The sequence below is a fragment of the Monodelphis domestica genome, chromosome 7, assembly GCF_027887165.1.
Source record: "Monodelphis domestica isolate mMonDom1 chromosome 7, mMonDom1.pri, whole genome shotgun sequence".
Lineage (NCBI taxonomy): Eukaryota > Metazoa > Chordata > Mammalia > Didelphimorphia > Didelphidae > Monodelphis > Monodelphis domestica.
Genome location: NC_077233.1, coordinates 35,809,528 through 35,825,225, shown reverse-complemented (window position 1 = coordinate 35,825,225; position 15,698 = coordinate 35,809,528). Strand labels below are relative to the sequence as shown.

The window sequence follows — 15,698 nt, the reverse complement described above, 5'->3', positions numbered from 1 at the left end:
CAATGTCAGCTGCAGAGAGTAGTCTGGCTGTGAAGGGCCAGCAGATAACAGAACAGTAGTGAGAAGAGTCTACCAGTTCAATGTAACTCAGCAACACAGGACAATAGCCTATGGCTCAATGATCCCATCAGTCTAGTCAGATGACATTATTTAAGTCTTCCTATGCTTCTCTGAATTTTTAGTAATCATCATTTCTTATAATGAATGCAAGCTTTTTTTCTTTCCAGTAGGAATTCTATCCTTTGTATAACTTCTAGGGCTAATAAGTTTTTTGAAAGAAGAGATCCTGTCACTTTTGTCTTTGCGTTTCCAAAGTCTAGCACAATTTGGCATCTATAGTATACAAGTTTGTTGATTAATTGCTAAGTAGATCAGTGGTCAAGTTGTGTCTAATCCAGGTGTAGTTGGTACCATTTGAGTACAAAAGAGGGACTTTGGGGGTGATGTTTGATTGGGATACCCAAGACAGATTTTGAGATCTCATACTTGAATAGAGGGAGACGTAAAGGAGCTGCACATTTTGATTATGGAAAAGAGACTTCTTGGAAGAGTTGTACAGAGGAAGTATTCATGGTGGTGTCCAGTATTGGAAAAAGAAAGAATAAACTGCCCCAAAAGTCAGTTTGCCAGCTGATGAAGAGAAATGGAAGTACTAAAAAACATATCTTCTCTTTTTCTGGTATTAATTGTGACAAATTAAGAATAAATAAGAATCTTACTGGCCCTCAGAGAGACCATGGATGTCACATTTAGTCATCAACCTTAGGTTCCAGTCAAACTGCCAACTTACTATTCCCCACATATGAAATTTCATTAGATAGTTAAAGTGGAGTGGTAGATAGTGCTCTGAATCTACATACACTAAGACTTAAGTATAAATCTGTATAAATATATATATATATATGTATAAATGTAAGTAATAAATAAAATAAATAAATAAAAGTAAGTAAAATATAAGTATAAATGCTTCAATTTCCTTTCCTATGAAATGGGGAATAATAATAGTATCTACCTTCTAGGGTTGTTGTGTGTATCAAATGAAATTTGTAAAGTTTGCAAACCTTAAAGCCCTCTATAAAATGCTAGCTGTAATTTTTATTTATCATCTCTGTGTAAGGGTTAAAATATGGGTTTTGACAAAATAAGAGCAGTTTTTAATAATTTATGTTTTAAAGAGAGTATAGTTTAACAACGAACAATTTAATTTAATTAAAATAGAGGTAGTAAAGGAATATAGTAAAGGAGGGAAATATAAGAAAGAGGTAGAGAAAGAAATTGCCTAATACATAACTAGCTACCCTATAACTACCTACAACTACCTTTAATTACTACCTAAAACTGCCTATTTCTACCTATAACTGCCTATAACTACCACTAATAACAACCACCCCACAAAGTTCCAATCCAGTCCAACCCAATCAATGTTTATTAGGTCTGTCAATGAAGACTGGACCTTCCAAAAAGTTCAAGGAAGGGAAAAAACCCTCATAACCCAAACCAAAAGCCAAAAACCCCAAAAGGCAAAAAGCCCTCTAAAGGCTAAAGCCAAAAGCTCTCTCAGTAAACTCAGGCCCACCTTTATATTCCAGCAACTAAACACCAACCCACACTATCAGCAACCAACCCCCAACAACCAACTCATGCCCAGCAGCTAACTTCCCCACAACTGACAGGCTAACCAACTAATGCTGGCCCCCTTTTATAGTCTTCTTCTCCCTCACTTCCTGTCTCTGTGGTTCCTCCTTCCTGCCTCTATGGTTTCTACTTCCTGTCACTGTGGATTGGTTAATCTCTATGGTAAGAGGACTTCTAGGTCCCTCATTTGTGAGATTTAAAATGTTTGAGGTCTTAAACTGTAGTGAGTTAAAATGGTGGAAGATATAAATTGTGATAGATATAAGAGAGGGTGAGTACATTTGACTGCAGAAAATATGTTTTACTACAGTGTCTTGGTTTTTAAATCAAATATAAGGTGGTCGCCAGGGAAATATTCCCAATTATTAAAATACCCAAGTCATTTGGGTTTTATAGAGATTTTAATTAACAATACAATGAGTAATCAAAGAAAGAGAGAGAGAGTAAGAAAGGAATAAGTATGAAGGGCCTCAAGCCAATATGGCCTAGACCAGAGTCTTAAGAGAGAAATCAGTCAGTTTTTTAACACTCACCACAAGGCCTGACTAAACAAGGATTTTAGTAACACCAGGCCAGCATCCTTCCTCAAAGAGTCTTCCAGTCAGAGATTTGTTCAAAGGGCCTCTCTCAAGAGCCTCCAGAGCTCCTACCCCAGATGGACAGAGCCCCTCAGAGGAGCTCCTCAAGGAGCTCTCCTTCAGAATGAGAGTCAGAAATCGTGATCCTCAGAATGAGTCTTCTCAAAATGAGCTCCCTCAGAATCAGATCCAGCTCTTCTCTGAGCTCTTATTTTTAAGGGCAAAATCTCCTATGTCACCTCCCCTAAGTTCTTACATCTACCAATCACTGTAGATGTTTCTAAAAGACCGCCCATTTTGAATTCACAGCTGAGTAGTTTTAATCTCTTTAGTAAGTCAGAAAAAAATGCTGCTGTGTCGACAAATTTCGTTAAGAAAAAACCTCTGAATAAGTTATCACCCTTTTAGGTTTAAGTAGTTTACAAGTTGCCCCACCTTTATAGGTACTTAGTATCCCATTGTATCAATTCTAAAACAGTCATGACTCAAAGAACTTCCTGTCCTTTCCATAAGCATGGGTCAAAGCACTTTTCATTGTTCTCAAGGAGCTCTCTATCCTAAAGCAGTCCTAAGTAGGGTGGAGTAGGGATATTCCCAAGGCAAGGAGCCCTCACATTCAAGTAGAATTCTCACTATCTGCTAAGGAATTTTTTTAAGTAGAAGATTCCCCAATGGGGGAAACCCCTAACATTCGTAAGTCTGAGAAATTTTGAGGTTTACACCTTAAATTAAAGAAATTAAAGAATTCCTTTTTATATCTGTGTTTCTTCATAGACTTCCCCCATACCTGGAATGCATTTACTCCTAACCTGAGCCTCACAGAATCCCTAGTTTTCTTTAAAACTTAGCTTGTTCCACTTCCTATAGTAAATCTATCTTGATTCTCCCAGTTGCAAGTATCTTTCCCTCAGAAATATTTGGAGTCCATTTTATATAGTTATACCTCATTTTATTTTACTTTGAAATCTTGTATTTATTTAACCTTGCAGTAAGCATTTTTGGTAATTCTTGAACATTTCAAATATTTTCATTATTATTATGTCTGTTGTGGTGATCTATGATCAGTGATCTTTGATGTTATTATTGTCATTGTTGGGAGATGGGAATGACAAACTGTGCCCATATAAAATGGGTGAACTTAATCTATAAATGGCATGCATAATCTGATTCCTCCATTGTCCAGCTGTTCAGGTCTCTCCCTCTCCACTGGATTCCCTATTCTCTGTCACATAACATTGAAATTTGGTCAGTTAATAACCCTATAATGGCCTCTAAGTAGTCAAGTGAAAAAAAAAAAGACTCAATCAACATGGCAAACTTCATTGTTCTCTTATTTTAAGCAATTGCCAGAGGTACTGCAACCTTCAGCAGCCATCATCCTGGTCACTCAGTAGCCATTAGCATCCAGGCAAGAACCTCCACCAGCCAGGAGATTATCGCTCATCGAAGACTCAGATGATAGTTAATCTTTTTAGCAATAAAGTATTTTTTAAATTAAGGAATATATGTTGTTTTTTAGATATAATACTTAAATATTTAATAGTATAGTACAGCATATACTGTATATAGTACAGTTTAGTATCAACATACTTTTATCTGCACTAGGAAACCCCAAAATTCATAAAACTTGCTTTATTGTGGTTGTCTGCAACTAAAATCGCAATATCTCTGAGGTATGCCTGTTTCATTTTCTCTGTATATGTTTTTCCTCTTCCAAAGAATTAAAACTCCTTGAAGTAGGGATACTTTGATTTTTGCCTCTGTCTTAAACATAGGAGGCTCTTAATAAGTCCTTGCTGAATTCTTGTTCAATCTGGAACCCCGGAAATTATTTCCTTAGGTTTCTCCTGACTCTTCACTCAGGGAACAGACCCAAATCTCCAAACATAAATGCAGAGAAATTTCCTTTATTCTTTTGCTAACTGTTTTAATCCTGATTCAGTATCGTCATTTCCAAATATAGTCCACTGCTGTAGTCTGCTAGCTTAGTGCAAAGGAATTTCAGATGACGTTAGGGGTACCCAGCTGAGAGGTGCTCGAGCTAATTGAGGCACACATGTACAAAATACCCCATGTGAAACTTCAGAGTGGAGCTACCAGACAAGAGGCTGGGCTTTCAGGTTCAGCAACAGCTATGCAGCATCTGGGAAGGCTCCCAATTTTCTAGGTGTTCTGGGTAGAGCCTCTGAGCCTGATAGATTAAAGGAGAGGAGGGTGATGCTAATAGTGTTGCCATGGCAGCATTTACAAGGTTGAGACAATGAGCAGTGGTTGGCTCCATGGAAAGAAGGGCTGTGGGTATGGCATGGGGCTGAAGTGACCTATCTCCTGGGGTGAGAAACATTATCTTGGGATTGCTATTTAAATATTATATTAGGTCTCCTGGGGGGTGGAAAGTCCACTGACCTTCCCTCCCTTCTTCCCTTCCCATTTTCCTTCTCTTAAATTGTAGAAGTGGCAACATCCCACCATCACCCCACCCAGATGACTGGTCCTACTTCCAGCCCTCCCCCAAATGAACACAAAACCCAACTTCTATGGAAAAGAGGTTCATCAGCCCCAGAAACTGCTACACAATTAATTGTTAGCTCTAGAGCAGAAAAACTGGTCGAGCTGAAGGAGAAACAGAAGGTAGCATGTGCAAAACAAATCAAACCACTGCCACCATTTTAATCACCATCTCCCCTCAGATCCCAATGGAGATAGATTAGGACCTGGAACCCAAGAGCCTTGGGAATAATGATGACCCCTACATTACCAGCTGCCAGGCTAGGCTCCATAGTCATTTTCTGCTCCATAAAGAAGGAGCCCCACCAGCACCAACTATAGATCAACTGCCACTATTTGACAGTTAAGTCCAAAGGCTTTAGGAGTAGCAGCATCCTCCAGAAAACATCCTATTTTCCTTTCTTCCCTCCCTCCCTCCCTCCATTCCCCCCTCCCTTCTTCCCTCTCTCCCTTCTTCCCTCTCTCCCTCCTTCCCTCTCTCCTCCTTCCTTCCTTCCTTCCTTCCTTCCTTCCTTCCTTCCTTCCTTCCCTTCCTTCCTTCCTTCCCTTTCTTCCTTCCTTCCCTTTCTTCTCTTTCTTCCCTTTCTTTCTTCTTCTTTCTTTCTTTCTTTCTTTCTTTCTTTCTTTCTTTCTTTCTTTCTTTCTTTCTTTCTTTCTTTCTTTCTTTCTTTCTTTCTTTCTTCCTTCCTTCCTTCCTTCCTTCCTTCCTTCCTTCCTTCCTTCCTTCCTTCCTTCCTTCCTTCCTTCCTTCCTTCCTTTCTTCCTTCCTTCCCTTTCTTCTCTTTCTTTCTTTCTTTTCTTTCTTTCTTTCTTTCTTTCTTTCTTTCTTTCTTTCTTTCTTTCTTTCTTTCTTTCTTTCTTTCTTTCTTTCTTTCTTTCTTCTTTCTTTCTTTCTTTCTTTCTTTCTTTCTTTCTTTCTTCTTTCTTCCTTTCTTCCTTTCTTCCTTTCTTCCTTTCTTCCTTTCTTCCTTTCTTCCTTTCTTCCTTTCTTTCTCCCTGGACCTATCTCCCATGGTACATACAAGCCTGCTGTTAATAGGGAGCAAGTGGTGAGTAGTGAGAGTTTAGATCACAGTATAATTATGGAGAGATCAGCTGATGTCCACTGGAGCCTCTAACATGCTGGTCCGGTGGAGCATTTTTGCATCTTGTCTACATTTACATCATTCTATCCCCAATTGATAGGTACTTAAGCAGGTGAATGGTCCCCCCCTCCTTAAGCACCCTAAAGGGGGGAAAGTCCATTAAGGGACCCAGTATTTACACAATCAAGTAGGGTTTGTGGATGTTGAAGGGAGGCAATAACAATTTAGCCCAGCACAAGCCTAGTAGAGATTTTTCTTCTTCGAAGGAGAGGTACAATTAACCTCCGTGGAGAGATTCAATTCAAGCGACGGTGGGCTATGGGAGCCAATACGGGATACTATATGGTTTGTCAAAGGTATGTAGTAGCAGAATGAGCTTTGGCCAAGAATTTGGAAGACTGGTTTTTTTTTCTATTCCAAATATTTTAATAAGAGTTCTTTGCAAGGCATTTAAAATACCAGTGTGTGAGGGAAAACTCCATTGGAGAGAGAGAGAATTGCAGGTAGCCCCGGATCTGAGGAATTTTCTTGATCTTGGACAGGAACTGAGTCTACCACTTTCTGATCAGCCTTATGCTGCTCTATAATCTCATATTTCTCTTTTTCTGTGTCAAAAATCTTTCCTTCTTGGTGTTTAGGTTTACACAGCCTCTTCTTCTTGAAGTAAGCATCAGTAAGATGATTTGGAATTTTTACACCAGAAAGGTAGAGGTGGCAATGACAAATCTGATGGGTCCTTCACAGAGGAACACAGTTAATGGTCAACAGTCCAGTGACCAGTAGCAAGCCACTTGCCAGCTGCTTCAGGAAAACCACTTGCTTCTCCCTGTGGCGGCCAGTGAGCATGATTAGAACTGTTCCTGGGGGTAATGCTAGACCAGAGTCTCCTTACATGCTGGCTGAAGGGCTTTTCCCCACGACTTAGCAGCTTTCTAGGCACATCCTCAGTAGGATAATACCTAGGCATTTTCTGAATCTTTACCACACAGGTTCCTCCATTCTTATCACCACCAACTGGCTTTGAGATAGTAGCAGGCACCTTCTCTTTTCTTTTTCCTTTCAATCCGGGTTCTTTGTGCAGCATATTGGCTCGATGGGAATATATGGTAGACCTGGAGTACCTACCAATCCCTCTAGCCAGAACTGAGTTGTGGCTGCAATACTTTCGAGGCTTTTTCACCACCTTTTCAGCCACATCTTCCTTTTTGTTCTTCCTTTCCTTCTTTTCCTTTTTGACCTTTTTTTTCCTTTTAGTCTATATGGGTATTTTTATCCGCCATCTTGAGAGATAGGAAAGAGAAGATTGAGTTCTAAGTTTAGCCCTGTCACTAACTGGTTGTTTCTAATGATTTGAAACACTCTGGATTTTATAAATAAATAATTTATAGTATATAAACCCTGGTTTATAAAATGAAAACAACTGTCAGTCAACAAGCATTTAATAAATTCCCTCTATGTGCTAGATACCTGGCTAAATTGTGGGGTATACAAAGACTATCCAGAACATTTCCTGCCTTAAAAGAGCTTACCTATTGGGGAGATAGCATAGAAAGAAATAGACACATCCAAGATATAGAATAGATGGGAGATAATCTGAGAGGGGAAGGCTGTCAAAGCCAGGAAGATGAGGAAAAGCCCCCTTCAAACAATGGCATCCCAACTGCATCTGTAAGGAAGGAAACCATGGAGGGAAAGTGTTTCTGGCATGGGGGACAGTCAGAGCAACATTAGGAAGACGAGAGATGGAGTGTCATGGGAAGAGAATGGCAAATTGAGTAAGAGCTGGATGATAGAGAACAAGGAGAGACGTAAAGGGTAAATCAACTGTTAAAGTAGGAAGGGGCCAGGGGAAGAAGGGCTTTAAATACCAAACAAAGGGGAGCTTTCCCCCTTCTAAAAGCCTATGTATGAATCAATGAATGAATCATCACATGCACTTGGGTCCTGGCTGGATAAATGTTTAACAACCAGACTTCCAAAAAATAATATGTGTGGACCTCACACTTTTCAAGTTTCGTCTGCATTATGAACGTTTTTCTCCATCACTTTCTTAAGTGTAGAGAATTCACAAAACGGCAAACCAAGTCCTCTTGGGTGCCTTTCCCTGATTTCCAAAGCGTAAATGCTCACTCTGCAAACTTTACAATCAGCTTTTCCCATAGCTGACCCACAGGTGGCTCAATCCAGAAAGATTTCATTGTTCAGATGTCTGCACCTAGGGGAGAGGAGCCAGTCCTTCAGGATTTCTATTTCTGCTTACTTGTCCTTTACGCTCTGACATCTACCCAATGAAGGCATGCGTTGTTTTTTCTGTTTCTTTTTTTTTAAAACCCTTCCCTTACATCTTAGAATCAATGCTGTGTATTGGTTCCAAGCCAGAAGAGCGGTAAGGGCTAGGCAATGGGGGTCAAGTGACTTGCCCAGGGTCACACAGCTGGGAAGTGTCTGAGGCCAGATTTGAACCTAGGATCTCCAGTCTCTAGGCTTGGCTGTCAATCCACTGAGCCACCCAGCTGTCCCCTGCATTGGTTTTTATAGGAGACGATCCCTTCAGGTCCCTGGGCCACCAAAGTAAAAGAGAGGATATTGATTCTCCACTCAAGGCTCATAAGGTGTATTAAACAATTCTTCTGAAAAAATGCAATCAACTGTCCTATTTAAAGAAAAGTTTGAATCTCAAGCTGGCCTCCCTAAGACCTCCACCCCAAACACTCATCTAATTGTTCCTGGAGACAATATTAGCCTAAGATACAGCTTTTCAGAAAGTCAGATTTTGAGGCTGATGAGAAGAAAACGGAGTCAGCACGTGGAGTCCTTAAGCAGAAAGTTCTCAAGTCTTTTTTCTCCTTTGGAGAATTTCCTCCTCAGTTACCAAAGATCCCCCCGAATTCTTCTGTTTCACTCCAATCAAAAGCAGACTCCGAATCCTTCAGTTACACATCAGTGATAACAGTTTAAAGGGTAATTTCCCCCCTCCCAGCGGGAAAGGCATTTCCTTTCAGGCTAGAAGCCTTAAACTAAAGAAATGAAACGATCACAGTTAGGCATCAACTTGTCAGTGGGGAAAGACTTCATAGGAGGCCCAGCTTAAGAGTCTTCTGTGGGCCTCTGAAATCACTCGTTGGTCAAACTAAGCCAGAGGGGCCAGAAGCTTGTCCGGAGGCCCTGAGTTTAAAGAACACTGACCTGCCCTGTGATCCTTCAGTGGCACAGAAATCGAGCTTAGTGTCTAGTTAGCAAGAATAATTAGTTAAAATAGAACACTGCCAGATGGCTGCTTGGTAGGACCTCTGGAGAGAGGGCTGAGATTGGACTTAGGAAGCCCTGAATTCAAATCCTGATCAGATACTTAACTAATTCTATGACTTTAGATAAATCACTTAAATTCTGGCAATTTCAGATTTCTCATCTGTTAAATCGGGATTGTCAGCTTCAATGATACAGGGTTATTGTGAGGATCACAATACACCCACATACGCACACCAGGTGGAAAACAAACACAAGTTTCACCCACCAGTTGCCTCCCTGAGTTACTATCCGGAAGCCAGAAGTATATTCCTTCTAGGGTTCTAGGTGGTCGACAGCCCCATTCACTGTATCCTAGGGAAAGTTCCGGCTAAGATGATGACTATTTTGCTTCGTTGCTGTTCAGGACATGAATTTTTTCCTTCACCTTTCTCTTGGATTTCCTCTGCCTATAATGTTTCCCTTCTCCCTTCCCCACTGAAAAATCTGCTGATTGGAATTTCTCCCATTTTCTAAGACATTTCGAATGCCACTTCCTGAATTCATCAAGTCTTTCCTGATTCTACAAATTAGATGTGGATTCTCCCTCCTCTGAACCCCCATTTCTTCTCATTGTGTTCTAGAGAAAGGCAGGTTTGCATAGTGGATAGAGACCTGGCCTTGAAGTCAGGATGACCAGGAGACCTAATCTCATTTCTGACACATTTTGGCTATGTGACCCTACTTGAATTGCTTAACCTCTGAATTCCCCAGGCGACTCTTTAACTTGTGGGAAGGTGGCCAGTCTTTCTTGGTATAGGAAATAGCCTCCCTTGGGAGCTCCCCTGTGGCCCTACCTTTGGAAACTGGGTGATTAGACCAGGCAGATTTATTCATAATGTTCCTCCTTCTATTGGTCAGTTCCTATTTCCAGAGCAGTGAGCTTTCTCTGTGCAGGGATGGGGAAGTGGGAGAAGAATGAATGGGGACACTTGACCTGGCAGCCTAGCATTGTCCCAAATAGCAAAATGGTATTCTGGCATACTTTTAGCTTAGAGCAAAGGAAAAACCCTAGATCCAGTTTAGTTCTGCTTTATGGTGAATTTATAAGTATTTACTAATAATGAAAACCATAAAATTCTATCTCATTATCTCAGCCCCAAGCCAGCAAAAAGCCTGGCACTTCTGGACTAGGTTCTTCCTGGAATTTTTTACAACAGAACCAGTTTTGTCACTCTCTATTGCAGTCACTCTGTTCATAAATAAGAAAAATAAACAATTCAAAACCAATTAGAATTGATCCTTTATATCAAATGGACCTATCAGTGCATCAACAAGATTTCCTAAGCACCTACTATGTACCAGACACTGTGCTAAATATTGTGAATGCAGAGAAAGGCCAAAGATAATCTCCATCTTAACCAGTTCATAATTCAATGGAGAAGTCAATGAAAACAACAACATACAAACTAGATCTGTGTAGAATAAACTGGAGATAGCAGAGCAGATAACACATGCATTAAGGGCATTGGGGGAAGATTTCTTGTAGGTATGGTCTTAGCTGGACTTGAAGGAAGCTAGAGAAGCTGGGAGGAAAATATGATGGAGAGAATTCTGAGCATAGTAACAACCTTTGAAAATGCCAGAAGTCAGGAGATAGATGGTCTTGTGCAAGGAATAGTAAGAAGGCCTGTTCCACTGGATCCAAGAGTATGGGGAAGGAGTAAGACAAGTAAGTAAATAAAGATAAAAATATAGGATGGGAGCCAGATTATGAAGGGCTTTGAATCCTGGAGGATTTTCTATTTGATCCTAGAAATGACAGGGAGCTCCCAGGTGTATAGAATTGGGGTTGGGGCTAACATGGTCAGACCTATGAGGGGGAGAATGGGCTGGAATGGGAGTTGGGGAGACCAACCAGCAGGCTATTCTAATAGTTCAGAAGTGAGGTGATTAAGATCTGTGTCAGGATGATAACAGTGTCAGAGAGAAGAGAGCTATATACAATAGGTGTTAGGAAGATAAATTGACTGGATTTGGCAAGAGATTGAAAATGAAGGATAAGAGAGAGTGAAGAGTTGAGTATGATGCCTAGGATGTGAGCATAGGTGACTGGGAGATGTATGGTACCCTCAAACATTAGTGGGAGGGCTACCTAGGTGACTCAAGTGGATAGAGAGCCAGGTTTAGAGATGGGACATCCTGAGTTTAAATCTGGCCTCAAACTTTCCCTAGCTCTGTGACCCTGGGCAAGCCAATTAATCTCCCTTGTCTGGCCATTACCACTCTTCTGCCTTGGAATAGATAGTATTGATTCTAAGGCAGAAGGCAAGATTAAAACAAACAAACAGTAGTGGGGAAGTTATGAACAGGAAAGGGTTTTGGGGAAAAGGTGAATTTAGCTTGGGAAAGTTGGATTTAAGATGTCTATAAGACATTCTGTTCAAGATGCCCAATAGGCAATTGGGGATGTGAATTTGGATGTTAGAAGAGATTAGGATTGGATAAATAGGTTTGAGAACCATGAGTATAAAGATAATAGACCTGGTGGAGTTTGTGAGATCACCAAGTATTATAGTACAGAGGAAAAAGAGGAAAGGACCCAAGATAGAACCCCATGGAAAATTCACTTTTGATGGTCATGACCTGTATGAAAATCCAGCAAAGAAGACTAATGAATAGTCAGCCAGTTGGGAGGAGATCACAATAGCGATTTACAACAGAGTGATGTTATAGAAACCAAGGGAGAAGAGAATATCAAAGAGAAAAGAGTGATCAAATACTAAAGACTACCTAAAGACCAAAGAAGGGTGAGGATGGAAAAAAGGCTATTAAATTTGGCCATTAACAGTCAGTGATAACTTTAGAGAGAGCAGTTGCATTTGAATGATGATATCAGAGGGCAGACTATAAAGAAATAAAAAGAGAGTGAGAAAAAAAGGAAGTAGACATGGTCTTCTCAAGGTTAACCATAAAGAAGAAAGCCAAGAAGAGATACAGGATGATAGCTAGTGGACATTAATGGATCAAATAAGGCTTTTGATTTTAAATTTTAGGATAGTGTAGATATGGGCATGTTTGTAGGCAGTCAGGAAGTGGACAGCAAAGAGGGAGAGATTCAAGATTACTGAGCGAATAGCCATGAAAGAAGGGAGAGTCTGCTGAAGAAGATAGGATTGAATGGGATTACTTGTACATAAAGAAGGTTTCGCTAGGGCAAGGAGAAAGGTCACTTTTTCATGTGAAATGGGGGTGAAGGAGCAGTTAATGGGGGGAAGGTATCTGAATGTTATGAGATGAGGAGGTGGGGGGATGAGGGAGCTCTTGGTGGATGACTTCAATTTTTTTAGTGAAATATAAATCAGGGTTCTCATCTGTGAGAGTGAGGGTAGAATGGAACATTTGAGGAGGGATGAAAAGGTTTGGAAAACCTTATAACTGTAGTAAATGTGTGTGTGTGTGTGTGTGTGTGTGTGTGTGTGTGTGTGTGTGTGTGTGTGGTTGCCTTGCCCCAATGAGGGCTCAGTTGCAATTATGTAATATAGATTTATAGTAGATTTCATCAGCTTAGTTTCACATTTTTCTCCAGCTTTTTTTTTCAGCAGCGTGTGAGGGAGAGCAAAAACAGGATGCTGGGAGTTTTCTAAGGCTGAGGCATGGCAAGGCAAGAAAATGGGTCAAGGGACTAGAGAGAAGAGGACAGTATGGAGTTCAAGCCAGTCACCAAGGTGTCAAGATGAGGAAAGGAGAAGATGGTAGTCAGTGTTGGAGTAATAGTTCAGGAAAGAATTGAGGGATCAAAGGTTGATGCCAGGACTTATCAACCCATCCTGATCTGTATGTTAAAATCATGCCATCCTCAAGAAAGTTAGACTTGCCAGAGTCTTCTGAGCCCTTGCATTATGCCATTGGTTTTATACTGAAACTCTGGGAGAGAGATATTTGAGGAAGCCCCAAGATGAAACATTGGACTAGTTCCTGATGGGAACGTCTGGAAAGTGGGACAGAACTGCTGGAGTCTTTATTTGCTTCTTGAAAGGCAGTGACTTCATTTTAGGAGGAACTCATGAGTTGGGAGGTGATAACAAAACTACGTGCATTTATACATTTTTTATTCACTTCTAATGTGATTAAAGAGATTATACAGTTATATCTTTGAAAATCACATCAGTTGAAATGCATAAGGGGTGTAAAAATTGGAATGAGGTAAGGAATAGAGTCTCCTAAAGTAGGATTGGGGCTGAACCATGATTTAATTATAGAAATAGTCACCAAATCTTTGGACTATGGACAAATTTGGGCCATGTCTCAAGAGATAGTAGAGCCAAAGAGATAAATTGCAAAAGTTGTCTTATAGCATGAGAGAGGCCTCCGAAACTGGATAACACACTAGAGTACCCTTTGGTTTTGGTCTGGCCACAAGACATCTGAGACAAGCACTTGCTTGGCAGAATATACCTTGGTCTTGGCTTCTGAAAGTAATCAAGTACTTTCAAGAACCTTCTTGGACACATGCATTACCACACTGACTAGACTATGAGTTCCTTGAAGGCAGGGAATAGTATATAGATTTTCTTATATTCTCCCCACAGTGCTCGTATAATGTCTTACACATGGGAAGTATTTAATCATCACTTTTTGAATTGGATTGAATTCTTCTTCCTTATCTATATCTTTCATTCTTTCTATTTCCCTTCTGTTCTTTAGTTTTCTTCCAATTTCTGCTTTTGTTCCTCCCCAGGAAAAAGTGGGAGGGAGTCAGGTTTGCATTTGGTATTGTGAAGAGTGAATCAAACTTCCTTTGTCTATCAATCAGCAACTTTTAAATTAATCAATCAAGAACTTACCAATCACTAAGTAGTAGAGTTCACAAGGCACTTGCCAGAGTGGGTGACAACTCCAGAGGCTACTGATCACCCCTTGGGCAAATTGAAAGACTGATATTGGTTCCCATAAAGTGGAGGAAGGGACAGGAAATGTGTAATTACAATTTGAACCCTAGAACTACAATTCCCAGCACTTCACTTTTCTTCTCACATTATGTGCTAACATAGGGAGGATATAAGTTTTTGTAGCCCAGTCTCTCTCTTTCTTTCTGTAATCGAGGTTTCTTGAAGCTGCCTTTTTGGGAGAGGTGAGAGAATATTCACGTGGTTTTAGTTTGATTAGATAATTGCATTTTTATACTTTTATTTCTTTTTTATTCCTTTACTTCAAGTTATTATTAATAAATTTTATAAAATTAATACTTAGAGTGTTTGATATTAATTTAAATCTTACAGTACTCTTTATTCCCTCCTGGGTAGTTAGGTGATGTAGTAGTTAGAGTTCCAGATCTGGAATCAGGGAGACTCAGATTCCTTAGTTCAAATCTAGCCTCAGACACTTACTAGCTCTTGGTCAAGTCATTTCACCCTGTTTGCTTCAATTTCTTCATCTGTAAAATGAGCTGGAGAAGAAAATGGTAAACCATTTGGGTATCTTTGTCAAGAAGACTCCAAATGGGATCATGATGAGTCAGACAAGATGGAAGCCATTAAATAACAATTCTTACTTCAGTTACTCCTTGAAAAAAATCTTCCTTCTATTCCAAGCCCTAAGCATATAGAGCAGATTCAGGGCCAAATAAAGATTTTGGAAGCCCAGTGAATTTTGTTATGTGTTGGGTAAACCCAAGAATTGTCTGTGGCTTTTGTTGTTCTGATACTGAAGATGTCTCTCTACATAGACCCCCTCCACAGTCCTTACTGCCAATATTGCTGAACACTTATTCTGTTGCTGACTTTATCCCCTTAACAAAGTGTGAAATCCTCTTGACTAGGTTAACTCTCTGATATGGTATAAATTCCTTGCCTTGCTCTCTTCCCTGCTGCCCCATTGAGGATTCTTTGTTCTGGAACTGAAGTTGGTAACACACAACCAGTTCTTATACTTGACCTCAGCTTTTTGAAAGGGCAGAGACTTGAGAGGGCTGGGAGGTCAGTTAGATCTGGTTGGACACCTGAGGAATAGGTTCCCTGGGAGTCCAAACACTCAAGTAGCATCTCCAGGGAACCAACCACTCCAGCGATCCAGAGGAACTGGTGACAAACGAAGCACACTTCTTATCTAAGAATACTAAGATACTAAACTAAGATACTGGACCATAACAGATCCCAGGGCAAAGCATAAGAGAGAGTCAAGGGGCATCAAGGGAAGAAACATCTGGGAGAACCAAATCCAATCCTACCTCTTCATTGATATCGTGACTTATGTGAACCAGCCCAGGTCCCTGATAGCAAAGGTCAAATCTCTATAGACCCCAAAGGCTTTCTCTGCGTTGGGGAGCACTCAATCTAGAACAGGGGGTCTTAACTTGATGTTAGTGGGCTTACTTACAAAATGCTTTGATAATGATATTCCAGTCTCATTGGTATCTTCTGTAGTCTTATATTTTTTATTTTGTGAAGTTAAACTCAGTATCTGAGAAGGGGTCTACAAGCTTCACCAGACTGCCAAAGGGAGCCATAACCTCCCCAAAAGTAAGAATCCTTGACTCAGAGGGTAGTATTCTTCTTCATTAAGGGGTAGAGTTTACTAGAGGGGAAGATCTTTTGACCCTCTGACAACCTGACTGTTTTCTCTTCACAAGGAGGAGGGCACATAGTGCTGTAATTATGTTGGAATC

At 40.3% G+C, this 15,698-nt stretch overlaps 1 pseudogene; it reads right to left on the bottom strand.

Moving 5' to 3' along the window:
- Positions 1-6,256: 6,256 nt before the first annotated feature.
- LOC100618802 (60S ribosomal protein L6-like) overlaps positions 6,257-15,698 on the bottom strand; it is a 126,683-nt pseudogene continuing 117,241 nt past the window's right edge.